This window comes from Tasmannia lanceolata, unplaced genomic scaffold (genome assembly GCF_043159265.1).
Source record: "Tasmannia lanceolata isolate RefF3 unplaced genomic scaffold, GAP_Taslan_0.1 ptg000008l, whole genome shotgun sequence".
Classification (NCBI taxonomy): Eukaryota; Viridiplantae; Streptophyta; class Magnoliopsida; order Canellales; family Winteraceae; genus Tasmannia; species Tasmannia lanceolata.
Window position 1 is genome coordinate 7,232,117 of NW_027518685.1, and position 14,658 is coordinate 7,246,774.

Below are 14,658 nucleotides of genomic sequence, written 5' to 3' on the forward strand. Positions count from 1 at the left end.
TAATTTTGATTATATAGAAAATTAAGGGACACGTTAGGGTGAAACGTCATACTCTTTTAGTGCCTGAGAGACGTTTCCCAAACGGTCACTAAACCACGATTACGCGTTATCTTAAACGGTAAGATAAAAACGGTAATATAAATAATTAATAAAAGAAGAAAAGAAAAGAAAAGGTTTAGGGCCCACGCGTGCGGCCGGGCGGCGCGCGTGTGGTATAAACAAGCCCACCGGGTCGACTTGGCGGTTGATGCGCATAGGACCTCCCTTTTCCTCTTTCTCATTCACAAGATAAGAAAAGTGGATCTATATATATGCCCTTAAATTTCTCCTCCATTCTCCCATCTAGTACTAAAGGATTTCACCTTACTTTATAAGAGTTGGAGGGAAACTCAAAATTTGAGCTAAAACGCTCAAAAGGCAAAGAGAGCCACAAAAGACAAACCAAAAAGTAAGTCTCAAAAGACAAACCCATAAGGACTTAAATAACCCCGTTGTAACTTTGAATTACCAAATGACTTTTCAACATAATAAGTCAACAAATCTTACTTACATGCGATATTTCTGGAACCATCCTAAACCAAAGGAAATCATTCTTTTTCTTCTTTGTTTCAACAGCAGATATCATAAAAGAAAGCCAAAAAAGAGAGGAAATTTATCAAAAGGCATGTTTGTGTGACCGCATTGCAAGCGTGCGGCGCATGTCATGTCGCTCAAGTAAGGGGCATCAAATGAGTAGGGTAACAAAACTCAATTAATACAAATTAAGAACAAGTGATAGATACTAAACCCAAAATACAAATTACAAAATACAAAGTCGATTTAACAATAGATAGATAGATACTAAACCCAAAATACAAATTAAGAACATCAAACTTCTTGAAGCAGCTAGTGAACTGCTTACTGCACGTCCAATTTGGTGAGTTGGCCAATCAGGCTCTTCATATGTGCAAACGAAGAACCCCCTTCTTCCAGTGCTTTACGACTCGCATTTGAAATCTCTTTAACCCTCCCCCTCACCTTGCTGTCCCCCATCAAACACCTCACTCCCCTCTCCACCTCCTCCGCACTAACAAAACCCCCTCCCTCACAATCCAATTTCAGCTCCACTGCCAAACTCACATCCCTCACCAGCTGAAACCCATTCAGCTTCTGCTTAGCATACAGCGGCCATGCCAGAATCGGCACCCCATACCACAAGCTCTCTAGAATGGAGTTCCACCCACAGTGTGAAACGAAACCCCCCACAGCAGGGTGTGCCAAGATGGCTGTTTGTGGGACCCAAGATGGCCATACCAATCCTCTCTCTTCGGTCTGTTCCAAGAACCCTTCCGGCAAAACCTCATTCAGATTCCCATCCTCTAACATGCCAAACCCTTCTCCAGAACGGCACCGCAATGACCACAGAAATCGAGACCCACTTTGCTGTAACCCAAGAGCTATCTCCTTCACCTGACGCTCGGGGAATGCACCATTACTCCCAAAGCACAAGAACACCACCGACGTGGGAGGCTGCTTGTTTAACCATTCGATGCATGGGTTTTCTGACGATGGTGGCTCGCCATTGAGAGCGAGCAAGGGTCCGACTGCATAAATGGGTGGAGTCGGATGGTCAGTTAAGCATCGGCCCTCATTGATTGCTTCCAGGACCTTGGATTCTAGCTCTGTAAAAGTGTTGATTATTATGCCCTTCGTCAAACCCATCTTTTCGCATGACTACAGAAGGAAGGATGAAGGGTGACAGTGGCTCAAAGCCCGGGATCTCAACTAGTCCTCCAAAGTCCTTGAATTCGCACGCGAATTTAGTATGGAGGGTGGGGAGGTAGAGCATAAAAGCTATCAAGATGGCTGAAATTGGGGAATAGAGGTAGGGAGGGATGCCGAACTCAGAGGCCACGTCGGTCATGGTGAGGGAGAAGATGTCGAGGATTAAGGTGGCGATAGGGGTGGAAGGAGAGGAGGAGAGGAGTTGGGTGATGGCGTGGGGCTTATGGCTGTTTATGTAGATTGAGATGGAGGCTTCTGGGCTCGGATTTGGAGTGGATTCGACGTAAGGGAGGTGGACGAAGTGGATGTCGAGGCCGGGGGAGGCCACGGATTCAATATAGGAGGTGGTGGTGGAGAAGGTAGAGGATTGGTAGGGGGTGGAACCAAGAGGAAGGTGATAGAGAAGGGATTGTGTTGGACAAGGCGCTTAGCTAACTCCACCATGGAAATAAGGTGCCCAATTGCGGGTAAAGGCACAAAAACCAGTCTCATAGACATCTTCCCTTCACTTCCTTCTCTTCAGTGATTTGTTTTGCTTTGCTTTATTCTGCATGCATGTCTTTTTATAAGAAGGGACTATTAGTAGAGAAATTATATACAACAATAGAGATTTTATATGGTGTAAGAGCTTACAACAGTAAGCCCCTTGTACGGTGGAAGTACGAACCTTGATATTTGATCCACCGTATTATTGTAAGGCCTTACACCATATGAAAACTCCTCTTAGCAACCACCAGTTTTTAGCGGTAGACAGCAACCACACAATTTTTAGCTTGGGATTTGCTAAGTGACTATTTCAGGTGCTTTGTAAACTTCATTTTAGCTTGGGATTTGCTTAGTATCGTCTTATTTTTTTCCTTTTAAATTGTAACTGAAAGTTGGGAGACGTTTATAAGGTCTTTCTTGAGCTACCTAATTATAAATATACTTTTAAACATATGGACTTAGAGAGTTCAAGGATCAATATCGCCGTGACGTACATATTCACAAAGACGTTTATAAGGTCTTTCTTGATCCATATCTAATCACTTTAATCGACGTTGATGATGATGATGTCCTTCAAACAATGTTGAGGATGTCTGACAGAGACATGTTTAATTCTGTGATGATATACATAACGAAAACCATAAGTGAGAACGGTTTTAATTCATTGAATTCGTCAATGCTTCCCCCAAACAATGTTTGTATTAGTAAAACCTTTATTAATTCTAACATTCCATCTACTTCGATTCCGCTCCAAGAACGTGCACACGAACGGAAAAATGTCAAACTTCACCCGCGTTTTGAAGTGGACTTGTAAAAAGACTACGAAAGTGAATTTGTAAGTGAAGAGATCCTTGATACCAGTATAGGAGGTGGTCCAGGAGAACGCAACATAAGGTTTTTTTTTTATTTGGTAATCTTTTAAGATTTCCATAGTTCAAATTATGAATTAATCATATGGATTGAGGCTGATTATGAATTAATCATATGGATTGAGGCTGATTATATATTTTCGAACTATACAGGTCTCGATTTGACTTAAATGAAATATTGGCAAGTGGTTTGCATGCTAACCATGTTATCGGAGGTATAGATGAGTTACAAAATATTGGAGATCAACGCAGCATAAGGTATTTTTGTTCTTTGGTAATCTTTCAAGACTTCCATAGTTCAAGTTATGAATTAATCATATGGATTGAGGCTAATTATATATTTTTGAACTATACAGGCCTCGATTTGACTTAAATGAAACATTGGCAAGTGGTTTGCATGCTAACCATGTTACCAGAGGTATAGATGAGTTACAAAATGTTGGAGATCAACGCAGCATAAGGTATTTTTGTTTTTTGGTAATCTTTCAAGACTTTCATAGTTCAAGTTATGAATTAATCATATGGATTGAGGCTAATTATATATTTCCGAACTATACAGGTCTCGATTTGACTTAAATGAAACATTGGCAAGTGGTTTGCATGCTAACCATGTTACCGGAGGTATAGATGAGTTACAAAATGTTGGAGATCATGAAGTGGACATCAATAATATTTTTGAAAAGATATCTGTGTAAGGGGTTTAGATTGTGAAGAAGAAAGAAATGATGATAATGATGATGATGATGATGATGATGATGATGATTATGAAGAGGAGGAGGACGAGGAAGTGGAGGACGAGGATGATCATCATGAAAACATCGTTGTTAGTCCAACCGCTCAGCCTATCAACGAAGGCTACAACGAAGGCTTTCCTATCAGAGAGGGTACTCCTATCAGAGGTGGTACTCAATTGGTTCTGAGTGACGGTAATGGGCCAATGGAAGTATATGGTATGTTTGTTGGAGCCCAAGAGATAGAAGCTGATACATTAAAATTTGACCAGTTAACAGTTGGGGCAATATTTTATGACATGAGACACTTCAAGAAGGTTGTTCGAGAATATGCTATTCAACAGAGATTCATTTTTAAGAAGGCAAAGACATCACGCAAAAAGTACTTCGTTCGATGCAAGGAAGATGGTTGCAAATGGCGTATAACGGGTGTGAATCATATGACTTTTGTGGTAGTGAAGTCGTTTGTTGCGGACCATACGTGTACAACTAACATAATGGGGTAATAATCACCCTCTCATTACAGCAGCTTCGGTAGCTGAGACATGTTTACGTTTATTCGCTCGCTCAGAGGACGTCCATCCGTAAAGCCCCTTGAAACTACAGATTTCGTCGATTTGATAACTCGAACGTGTAGTTGTCGTGCCTTCCAAATTTTTTGATCCGTACGGTTACTACGACGGATTTGATAACTCAATCGTAGCCATTAACATCATAGAATTCGATCCGTACGATTACTGCGACAAATTTTTTGATGCAAAGAGGTATCGGGATACATATGCTGAGGTTGTACACGCAACACTAGATCGGACATAATGGCATGAAAATTCCGAACCGTTGATGACAATATTACCACCACTTGCGAAGCGACTGCCTGGAAGGCCACGTACAAGAAGAAAGAATCACGAGTTGAAAGGTGAATTACATTACAAGTGCACCCGATGCCGACAACTTGGTCACAATAGCAGAAGTTACAAAGAACCTCCCGTCGTCGGACCGAACCTCGAGGAAACTGCTACTGGACCTTCTGCACCAATACTCACGAGGTTGGGCGTACCTTGTCAAGCTCCCTTCTTTGCGTAAGGGTGTGGGTTTTTTGAGGAGAAGTTGTGTATGATTTTTTTTATGTACTCATATACTCTTATGATTTTTTTTGTTATTTGGTAAACAGTGACTGTATTCAGATACACTTATAAACTTTTTGGAGTAGAAGCCACCCTATTTTTGAAATGGTAATGAATTGATTGCTGAGTTATTACAGTGGGTCCCACAATTTGGCATAACTCGGCCTGATATGGTCAAGTAATAATAGAGGTCCCCTCCATCCCTGGAAATTTCTAAATTTTCATATGTGATGCTCCCATTGCATCTCTTGGTCACCCAATTTTCATATGTGATACTCCCATTTTCCTTTGCCCGGTAACCCCTTCCAGGCCCAGCTGACATGAACCGAAAATTTTTCAAGTGTGATAACCCCATTTCATCTATTGGTCACCCCATTTTCATATGTGATACCCCCATTTTCCTTGACCTGGTAACCCCTTCCAGGCCCAACAAACATGAACCAAAAATTTTCTAGGTGTGATAACCCCATTTCATCTCTTGGTCACCCCATTTTCATATGTGATACCCCCATTTTCCTTGACCTGGTAACCCCTTCCAGGTAAAAGAGGGTTGTAAGCTTGTAATATTTTTAAAATAAACAAAACTGCCTGAGGGGTCTTTAGGTAAAAAAACATGTCAGAAAAAGTAAAATAGACCCATTTCACAAATTTGAAATGTGGGGGTACCGTTTCACTATTTCCGCTATTTTTTGGACCCTTTTGACCAAATTTTCTTCACTAAAAAACAAATGAGCATAGGAAGGGAACAGATGGGGACAAACAAAATAGCATATGTCAATCCTCCTCATTCGGTTTTTCGGTTCTAACCGAATTATTTTAATAAAAACTGACACTGAAACTGAAAACCGAATTTATTAGAAATAGAAACCGAAACCGAACCGAATTACCATTTAACCAAACCGAAATAACCGACTGAATTCGGTTCGGTCAGTTATTTCGGTTTTAACGGTATAGTGAACAACATATGAAATCTCGGCAATACAATATCATTTTTTTCTAGAAGTTGTTTTTATGACTTTCAAGCTTGGTTTTTTTGTTTATGTTGATGATCCCACCCCTTAAAATTTATTGAATTGCCCCTTCACAGTGGCATGCATGTTATTTGGAAATGACCCGAGTACCCTTTTAAGAACGCCACTCCCCTTTAATTTAGAGGGTGGTGTGGGCCACGGGGATAGTTAGGTTATGAAGGGGAATCGATGATAAAAAATGAGGGCATTTTGGTAATTTTAAGTCAACAAGTAAATGTGATCACGAGAGGAGGTCATCCAAGTGATAAGTGATATAGAGAATTGGGCCCACTCACACGATGATCAGACCCATTTATTTGGTGGGCGCCACCATAATGTGCTATGTGGCTAACCATTGCATCAATAATACTATAAATAGGTTGTTACCCAAAAATCAATTCCATAGGATGATCCTAGCCCTCCGATCTATAAAGGTTTCATAATATGCAGTTCCTCTATAGATTGGAGGGTTGGATTCACCCTATAGAAGTGATATTTTGTGCACAACCTATTTACCTTGTGTGGACCTCGATCCGAGGACGGTGAGGGACCGGATCCCTAACACCCTCTGGATCATCCACGTGTGAAGGAGAGCTCTACCAAAGAACTCTCAAAATGGATGCCACCGTCATAGCATAGCACGAGTGGCGATATAAAAAGAAAGAGATATGTCTTGATCTTGAGCCATGACTCGAAACCGAGACATACCTAAAATAAACTCAGAGTCGCCATCCATGGATATGCTATGGAACCCTAAAATCAAATCCTCTGTGCAATGGATAACCAGAAATATATATGGGTTCGTGCCTGGTTACGAATGGAGAAGGTCTGAAGAACACTCCCAATTCGTCCGAGTGCAAGCACTTGGTATCTTATGCCATTTTCATTAACTCCAAAGAAGTTTGGGTAAAAATCATGTGAAATGGGAACAATCCTCGGGAGTCGTCTACCTAAGCATGCATTTCCTGAGGATAAAGATAATAAGCACACATAAAATAAAATGAAAAGATGTGTCACCTAAGCATAGCTAGGTTATGAGTGACATACCTAATGGGTGTCTAAGTTCTGATGTGCAAACACATGCAAGCTACAGCTAAAGGTATAGGATCAGTACAAGAAAGTAAGAAAACACATCAAAACATACAATAACTTCACAGCAAATCCTAAGACTCTAAATGATTAGCTCGAGTCTTCGGATGGTCTGGTATTCATCCAAAGAAGCCTACGTATCCCCGCCTCCGCAAGAATCAGAGCCACGTAGTTCTTCGCGCCTATTCTAAGCTATGATGCCTAAGACACATAGACCTCTATCCTAGACTCGATCTAAAAGACCGGACCAATTATTAAAGTTTCTTGCACGATTATTTAAATTCCAGTGAATTGTGGATTTTAGGACACCCTGTATGCCCTAACTAAATGCAGATTAGCCCTAAGCTAATGCAGGTGATTCCTACAACCTATGTGTAACTAGGCTGTATTTTCTAAAGAAAACCAAGGGTGGATTGGCGTATCCTACTCTAGTCATCACTCGGCGATGTGGATCGCCGACTGACCGGACGGAGGCGTTCCTATAACTCTAGGACAGACCCCTAACTCTAAAACAAATGCACAACAAACAAACAAACAAACAACCTATCAAAAGAAAATCCTAACTCTAAAACTCTCTATCTAGGAGAAACTCCTAACTCTAGAGGAAGATCTTTTGAAAACAAGATTAGAAAGGTTGCTTATCTAAAGAAAAAGATCTAAAATGTTATTTACAAAAGTTTGGCTGGACTTGGGACATGGAACCCGAGCTGTGCTACGTACCTAGTGAAAGAGGATCAAGCCAACGTAGTTCGAAACGAACTCTCCTAATTGCTAATTCTAAAACACTCAACATTTTAGGCTTTTGATATTTTTTTTTAATGTTTTTGATGTTTTAAAATTTCTAATGTTTTTTAGTTTTATATGTTTTAACATGTTTTTGGATTTTAAGGTATTTCAATATTTTTGGATTTTTAAATGTTTTAACATGTTTTTAGATTTTAAAACTTTTCTAATGTTTTTGAAGCTTAAAGCTTTTCAAATGTTTTTGAAATTTAAAGAGTTTTCACCCTTTTGGTTAAAGACCTAAGGGAAAATACAAAGCAAAACCCTAGGGCCAAACTCTAGGGCTAACAGGGAAACCCCTAAACCAGGTTAGTTAGCTATCAAGGATGATGAAATGGTTTAAGACCCCAAAAGGCAAAGCTCGAATGAGACTGAGCAAGTCTCCAGCAAATAAGAACGACGACAACACTAATGAGAAACTCCCAACTAATAACACTATCAAAAGGGAGGGTAAATGAGTCAAAGACTCTCGAATAACACTCTTAAAAGGACAAATGAGTCAAAGACTCGCTAATAACATCGCTAAGAAAAATAAATGAGTCAAAGACTCTCTAATAAAACTACTAAAAGGACGAATGAGTCGAAGACTCTCTAATTATACTTCCAGAAGAAGAAAGGAGCCAAAGATTAACTCCAGAAGGAGGGGGGACTCTAATATGAGGCTGGATAAGCCTCCTAAAGAGGAAACTCTTTAAATGAGACAAGGCTCGTCTCCAAATAGGGACTCCACAAATGAGGCAAGGCATGCCTCTTACGAGTACTCTCTACTAAGACAAATTTTCTCAAGGGTACACTCTAAATGACTCTTTCATCGCTCAAGCAATGAAAAGGAGAAGCTACCATCTAAAAGATTAGAGAAGTTTCTAAACAAAAGAGGAGAAACCCTATTGGGGCTGAGCAAGTCCCCTACAGATGGGTTTGACTAATATATTGAATACCAATCTATTATTTCTGGCTTACATTATCACAGGACATTGAGAAAGATTTGTTTAGACTACCAGAAGATGATTCTATGCTCATTTCAGTTCACACACATTCACATATATGCCCACAGAGATACACACAGACACATGCTTCCATTATGTAAGACAAATATGCATCTCATACAATTTTAAATGCGTATTCGGCCCCACACACATTCATAGCCATTTATACACCACATAACTCAAATCTCACAAATCTTCTTAGCATTATATGATCATTTTTAACAGACATTCAGTTGGCATATTGACATCTCTGATGATAAACTAATTATGAGAAAACCACATCCTCATGCTAATATATTGATATCAAATCAATAGATACATATGGCAATCAGCAAGACGAATATCTTGAAGAAAGTAACCTGAAATATGAGGACAAATGAAAATCCAGAAACGTGCCATAAACAAACCCCAAGAGAACTATAATAAGCTCCAAACCACATCACAACAACATGCTGTGGTACCCTGGTCCCGCGAGAGGGGTGGGGCGCGAGCCGCCGCGCTCTCTCTCTTGGTCTCTCGTACCCACGCGATTGGCATGTGCATTTAATTATTGATTTGAATTCGTCTTTCATGTGAACTTGGGATCACTAAGGCAATCCGAATTCCACACGAAAGAGACTGACAGAGTCGCCACCTAGATGTGGGATCTAGGACCCGAAATTAACCAGAAATCTAGACTCGCTACCTGGTTACGAGAATGGAAGGTATGGGGAGTTATCCACCACATGCACCATTCCTGCCCGATAATCGGTCTTCGATTCCAAAAGCTAACTCTTTTAAATTTATTTTAAATGGCTCATTCAACTCTATGTTAATGTGCGAACTAAGTGACATGCATCCTATGATCTAATTTCAATGAGAATCCTAAATGTGTATCTTGATTTATTAATTTGTCTGGATTCAATCTAAGTGAAAGTTCTCCTAGAATTCTAATTTCATGGAAAGTCCTAAGTGATTTGATTAAGTATTTACAAGAAAATTAATATACAAAACACCACAATTTGTTTGTGGTGCCGACTCGCGGGTGGTATGCCATCAGACATCCAAGCTGCCTACGTACCCAAGCCTTACTGGGATCAGAGTCGACGTAGTTCGGTGCACCTAAGCTAAGCTACTTATGCCTAACTCAACTAGGACACCGACCTAGACGGGATTGACTGTTTCAACAGTTTTAGGAGAAGTTATTTAATTCAAGTTGAGGATTTTATTATCTTAAGATTTCATCTAAGATGCTATATGATTCTCATCTAAATGCAAATGGTCCCTTAGACTAATGCAGGTTTGCCTACATCCTAGTTTACTAGGCTTGTCCTAGGGAAAGATTGGGTGACTAGTGTAACTAGACCTATGGCACGGTTGCTATACATAGCAAACGTCCGTGATGAGGCTGGACTCCTAACTCTAGGACTCCCTAAAACCTAAGACTCCCTAAAACTTAGGACACGACACGACACCGGTGTTCCTAAATTGGGCTCTAAGGGTCCTTACGACGGAAACCGTAATCCAACGGTTCCGAGAGACACGAGGTGAATCGATTTCAGTTCTTGAGGTTAGTGAAAAAAGGGATGGAAGAGATGATGAAATAGTGTGAGGGAATGAGAAAGATAGAGAAAGGTGCGACTGAACTTGGGAGTGCCAAATTGCCTACGTACCCCGCGATGGGGATCAAGCCACACGTAGTTCCGCTGGGGAGGTTACTTGGATTTTGGAAAACAGAATTGGTATTTGGATCAGGAATCGGGTTTGTATTTGAGCATTGGACTTGAGATTCAGAAACATTGATTTATCAATGGGATTTTGGAATTGGGAATTTGCATCAAAGAATTGAGCATATAGGAATCATCAAGGGTTTGAATTTTGGGAATTCAAAATGGGCGGGCTTATGAGATTCGGCCAAATGGATTCAGACATGCGACTCAGATTGTGTTGGGATATGACTTGGTTAGGCAAAAGGGAGGAAGTTCTATTAGGTGTAAACGGGCATTAGTAGAATAGGGGAATGACTCGGTTGTGACATGGAAGGCCGCCACTTGGTCGAATGCGACTCGGTTGCATTGGGATGGGTTGATTAAGGAATTGGATTGAGTCAACTAAGGGGAGAGTCCAATCGGTTAAAGAGGTTGAGCATACTCGACTAGAGAGTTGGGTCAACTCGACTAGGGAGGTTGGCTAGAGTTGACTCAGTTGAGCTGGGTTGGGATCCCACTTGGTTGGATTGTATTGGGGCGATTTGACTTAAGCTGCAGGTGGCCTGGCTGGGTTAGATTTAATGTAACCAGATTTATGGATAAATGGTGTGCCTCAGTGAGTGGACAAAGGTATGGCTTGGGCTGATGTGACTCGGTTATAGGGTTTAAGGCTTATGGGTAGGGGGTTTAGTGAGTTGGGTCTAAGTTAGGAGCAAACCCGAGACTAGCCATGGTCTAACCAGGAGGAAGCAGGGTACAAACCAGGGTGCGGACCAGGGTGCACCAGGGTGCGAACCAGCAGGGAACCAGGGTGCGAACCAGCAGGGAACCAGGGTGCGAACCAGCAGGGGAACCAGGGTGCAACCAGCAGGGAACCTGGGTGCAACCAGCAGCGAACCTGGGTGCAACCAGGGTCTAACCAGAGTGCGAACCAGCAGGGAACCAGGGTGCGAACCAATATCGAACCAGGGTGCGAACCAGTAGGGAACCAGGGTGCAACCAGCAGGGAAGCAGGGTGCGAACCAGTAGGGAACCAGGGTGCGAACCAGTAGGGAACCAGGGTGCAACCAGCAGGGAACCAGGGTGCGAATCAGTAGGGAACCAGGGTGCAACCAGCATCGAACCTGGGTGCAACCAGCAGCGAACCTGGGTGCAACCAGGGTCTAACCAGAGGCTAACCAGGGGGAAAACAGACCCTACATGCTTCCTAACATGGTTTTTCTTTTAAAGTAAAAGATATGCATGAAAACAGACCCTACATAGAATTGAAATAAATGCCTACCTCTTTGGAAACCCACTTTGTGTTTGATTTTTCTTTGATGGTAATTCCTTGAAGATGATTCCTTGCTTGATAATGACTGCTTTTGATATATATCACCCAACGTATAAAATCACCCGATCCGGCAAGGATGGCCGAACCCTTGAAGAGATGAGGGAGAGGGATGAATTTTCTAAGAGAGGGGTTCTTTTTCTTCTTTTTGTTGGATGGTGGGATGAGAGGGTATTTATAGGAGAATGGGATAGGAGGTTAGGTGAGGTTAGGTGAGGTTAGGTAAGGTTAGGTGAGGTTAGGTGGTTAGGTGAGGTTAGGTGAGGTTAGGTGAGGTTTGGATGGTTAGGATGAGAGGAGAGGTTAGGTGAGGTTAGGTGAGGTTTGGATGGTTAGGATGAGAGGAGAGGTTAGGTGGTTTTGGATGGTTAGACCCAGGTCAAGATCTGCCATTGATCTAACGATTTACGGAAATCGGGTCTCAGAATGGAATCAGGGTTCGGGCTATGAAGTGACCCTATCTTATTTTGTCCCGATTGATGATCCGTAAAGTCAGATCAAGATATTAATGACCTAAAACATATATTAGGTTATTGTTGGTTAAAGTAAAGCAAAATGTGGGTGTCTACAGATGCCCCTCTTTGGTAGAGACGACGTAGTCATCGAATACCAAAGTCAAAATGACAGAACCATTTTGCGTAGCTTTAATCGACAAAGAACCCCCTAAACACAATGCAACCTAATATAATGCAAGACCTTAGATGAAATCCTAGAATTGGAATGCAATAAAACAAACCCGCTGCGGTGCCGCTGGCAACGAGAGAAATGGGATACCATTTTCAAATGGATTTTCGGAGGGAAAGGAATATCGCTTTTGAACAGCTTCAGAGGAAATGAGACGTCATTTTCAAATGGTCTCAGAGAGAATAATGGATGACTTTTGAAAGATTCTTAATGAAAACGCAGCATCATTTTTGAATGGGCTTGGGCAAGATGAAATACCGTATTTATACGGATTCGAAGGAAATGAGACATCATAGTTGTATGATGTTCAAAGGGTATAAGAGACCATAGTTGTATGGACTCGAAGAGAATGAAATACCGTATTTGTACGGATTCCAAGGAAATGAGACATCATAGTTGTATGATGTTCAAAGGGGATAAGAGATCATAGTTGTATGGACTCGAAGAAAATGAAATACCGTATTTGTACGGATTCCAAGGAAATGAGACATCATAGTTGTATGATGTTCAAAGAGGATAAGAGACCATAGTTGTATGGACTTGAAGAGAATGAAATACCGTATTTGTACGGATTCCAAGGAAATGAGACATCATAGTTGTATGATGTTCAAAGGGGAAAAGAGACCATAGTTGTATGGACTCGAAGAGAATGAAATACCGTATTTGTACGGATTCCAAGGAAATGAGACATCATAGTTGTATGATGTTCAAAGGGTATAAGAGACCATAGTTGTATGGACTCGAAGAGAATGAAATACCATATTTGTAAGGATTCCAAGGAAATGAGACATCATAGTTGTATGATGTTCAAAGGGGATAAGAGACCATAGTTGTATGGACTCGAAGAGAATGAAATACCGTATTTGTACGGATTCCAAGGAAATGAGACATCATAGTTGTATGATGTTCAAAGAGGATAAGAGACTATAGTTGTATGGACTCGAAGAGAATGAAATACCGTATTTGTACGGATTCCAAGGAAATGAGACATCATAGTTGTATGATGTTCAAAGGGGATAAGAGACCATAGTTGTATGGACTTGAAGAGAATGAAATACCGTATTTGTACGGATTCCAAGGAAATGAGACATCATAGATGTATGATGTTCAAAGAGGATAAGAGACCATAGTTGTATGGTCTCGAAGAAAAGAGGCACCGTTCTCAAACGGGCTCGATGAATTTAGAGATTTTTCATAGGATTGGATTTATTATTATTTTTTTGAATCGGGGATTGGATTTGATGAATTTTTTTTAATTTATTTTTTTAAAATTTTATTTTTGGGAAATGAGACATCATAGTTGTATGATGTTCAAAGGGGATAAGAGACCATAGTTGTATGGACTCGAAGAGAATGAAATACCATATTTGTACGGATTCCAAGGAAATGAGACATCATAGTTGTATGATGTTCAAAGGGGATAAGAGACCATAGTTGTATGAACTCGGAGAGAATGAAATACCGTATTTGTACGGATTCCAAGGGAATGGGACATCATAGTTGTATGATGTTCAAAAGGGGATAAGAGACCATAGTTGTATGGACTCGAAGAGAATGAAATATCGTATTTGTACGGATTCCAAGGGAATGAGACATCATAGTTGTATGATGTTCAGAGAGTATAAGAGACCATAGTTGTATGGACTCGAAGAGAATGAAATACTGTATTTGTACGGATTCCAAGGAAATGAGACATCATAGATGTATGATGTTCAAAGAGGATAAGAGACCATAGTTGTATGGACTCGAAGAAAAGAGGCACCGTTCACAAACGGGCTCAAGGAGAAGACGAGACCATTCACAAATGGATTCGAGAAATGAGGCACCGTTCACAAACGGGTTCAAGGAGAAGACAAGACCATTCACAAATGGACTCGAGAAATGAGGCACCGTTCACAAACGGGCTCAAAGAGGACACGAGACCATTCACAAATGGACTCAGAAAATGAGGCACCGTTCACAAACGGGCTCAAGGAGAAGATGAGACCATTCACAAATGGACTCAGAGAATGAGACACCGTTCACAAACGGGTTCAAGGAGAAGACGAGACCATTCACAAATGGACTCGAGAAATGAGGCCCCGTTCACAAACGGGCTCGAAGAATTTAGATAT

The 14,658-nt window shown here is 41.0% G+C and overlaps 1 pseudogene across 1 annotated transcript in view; it reads right to left on the bottom strand.

Annotated features, from left to right (window-relative positions):
• Positions 1-885: 885 nt before the first annotated feature.
• Positions 886-14,658, bottom strand: part of LOC143884164 (malvidin galactosylase UGT88C3 pseudogene) — a 77,460-nt pseudogene continuing 63,687 nt past the window's right edge. The window contains exon 3 of the transcript XR_013252762.1: positions 886-2,323. The product of XR_013252762.1 is annotated as a malvidin galactosylase UGT88C3 pseudogene (transcript). The remainder of the gene's footprint in view (positions 2,324-14,658) is intronic.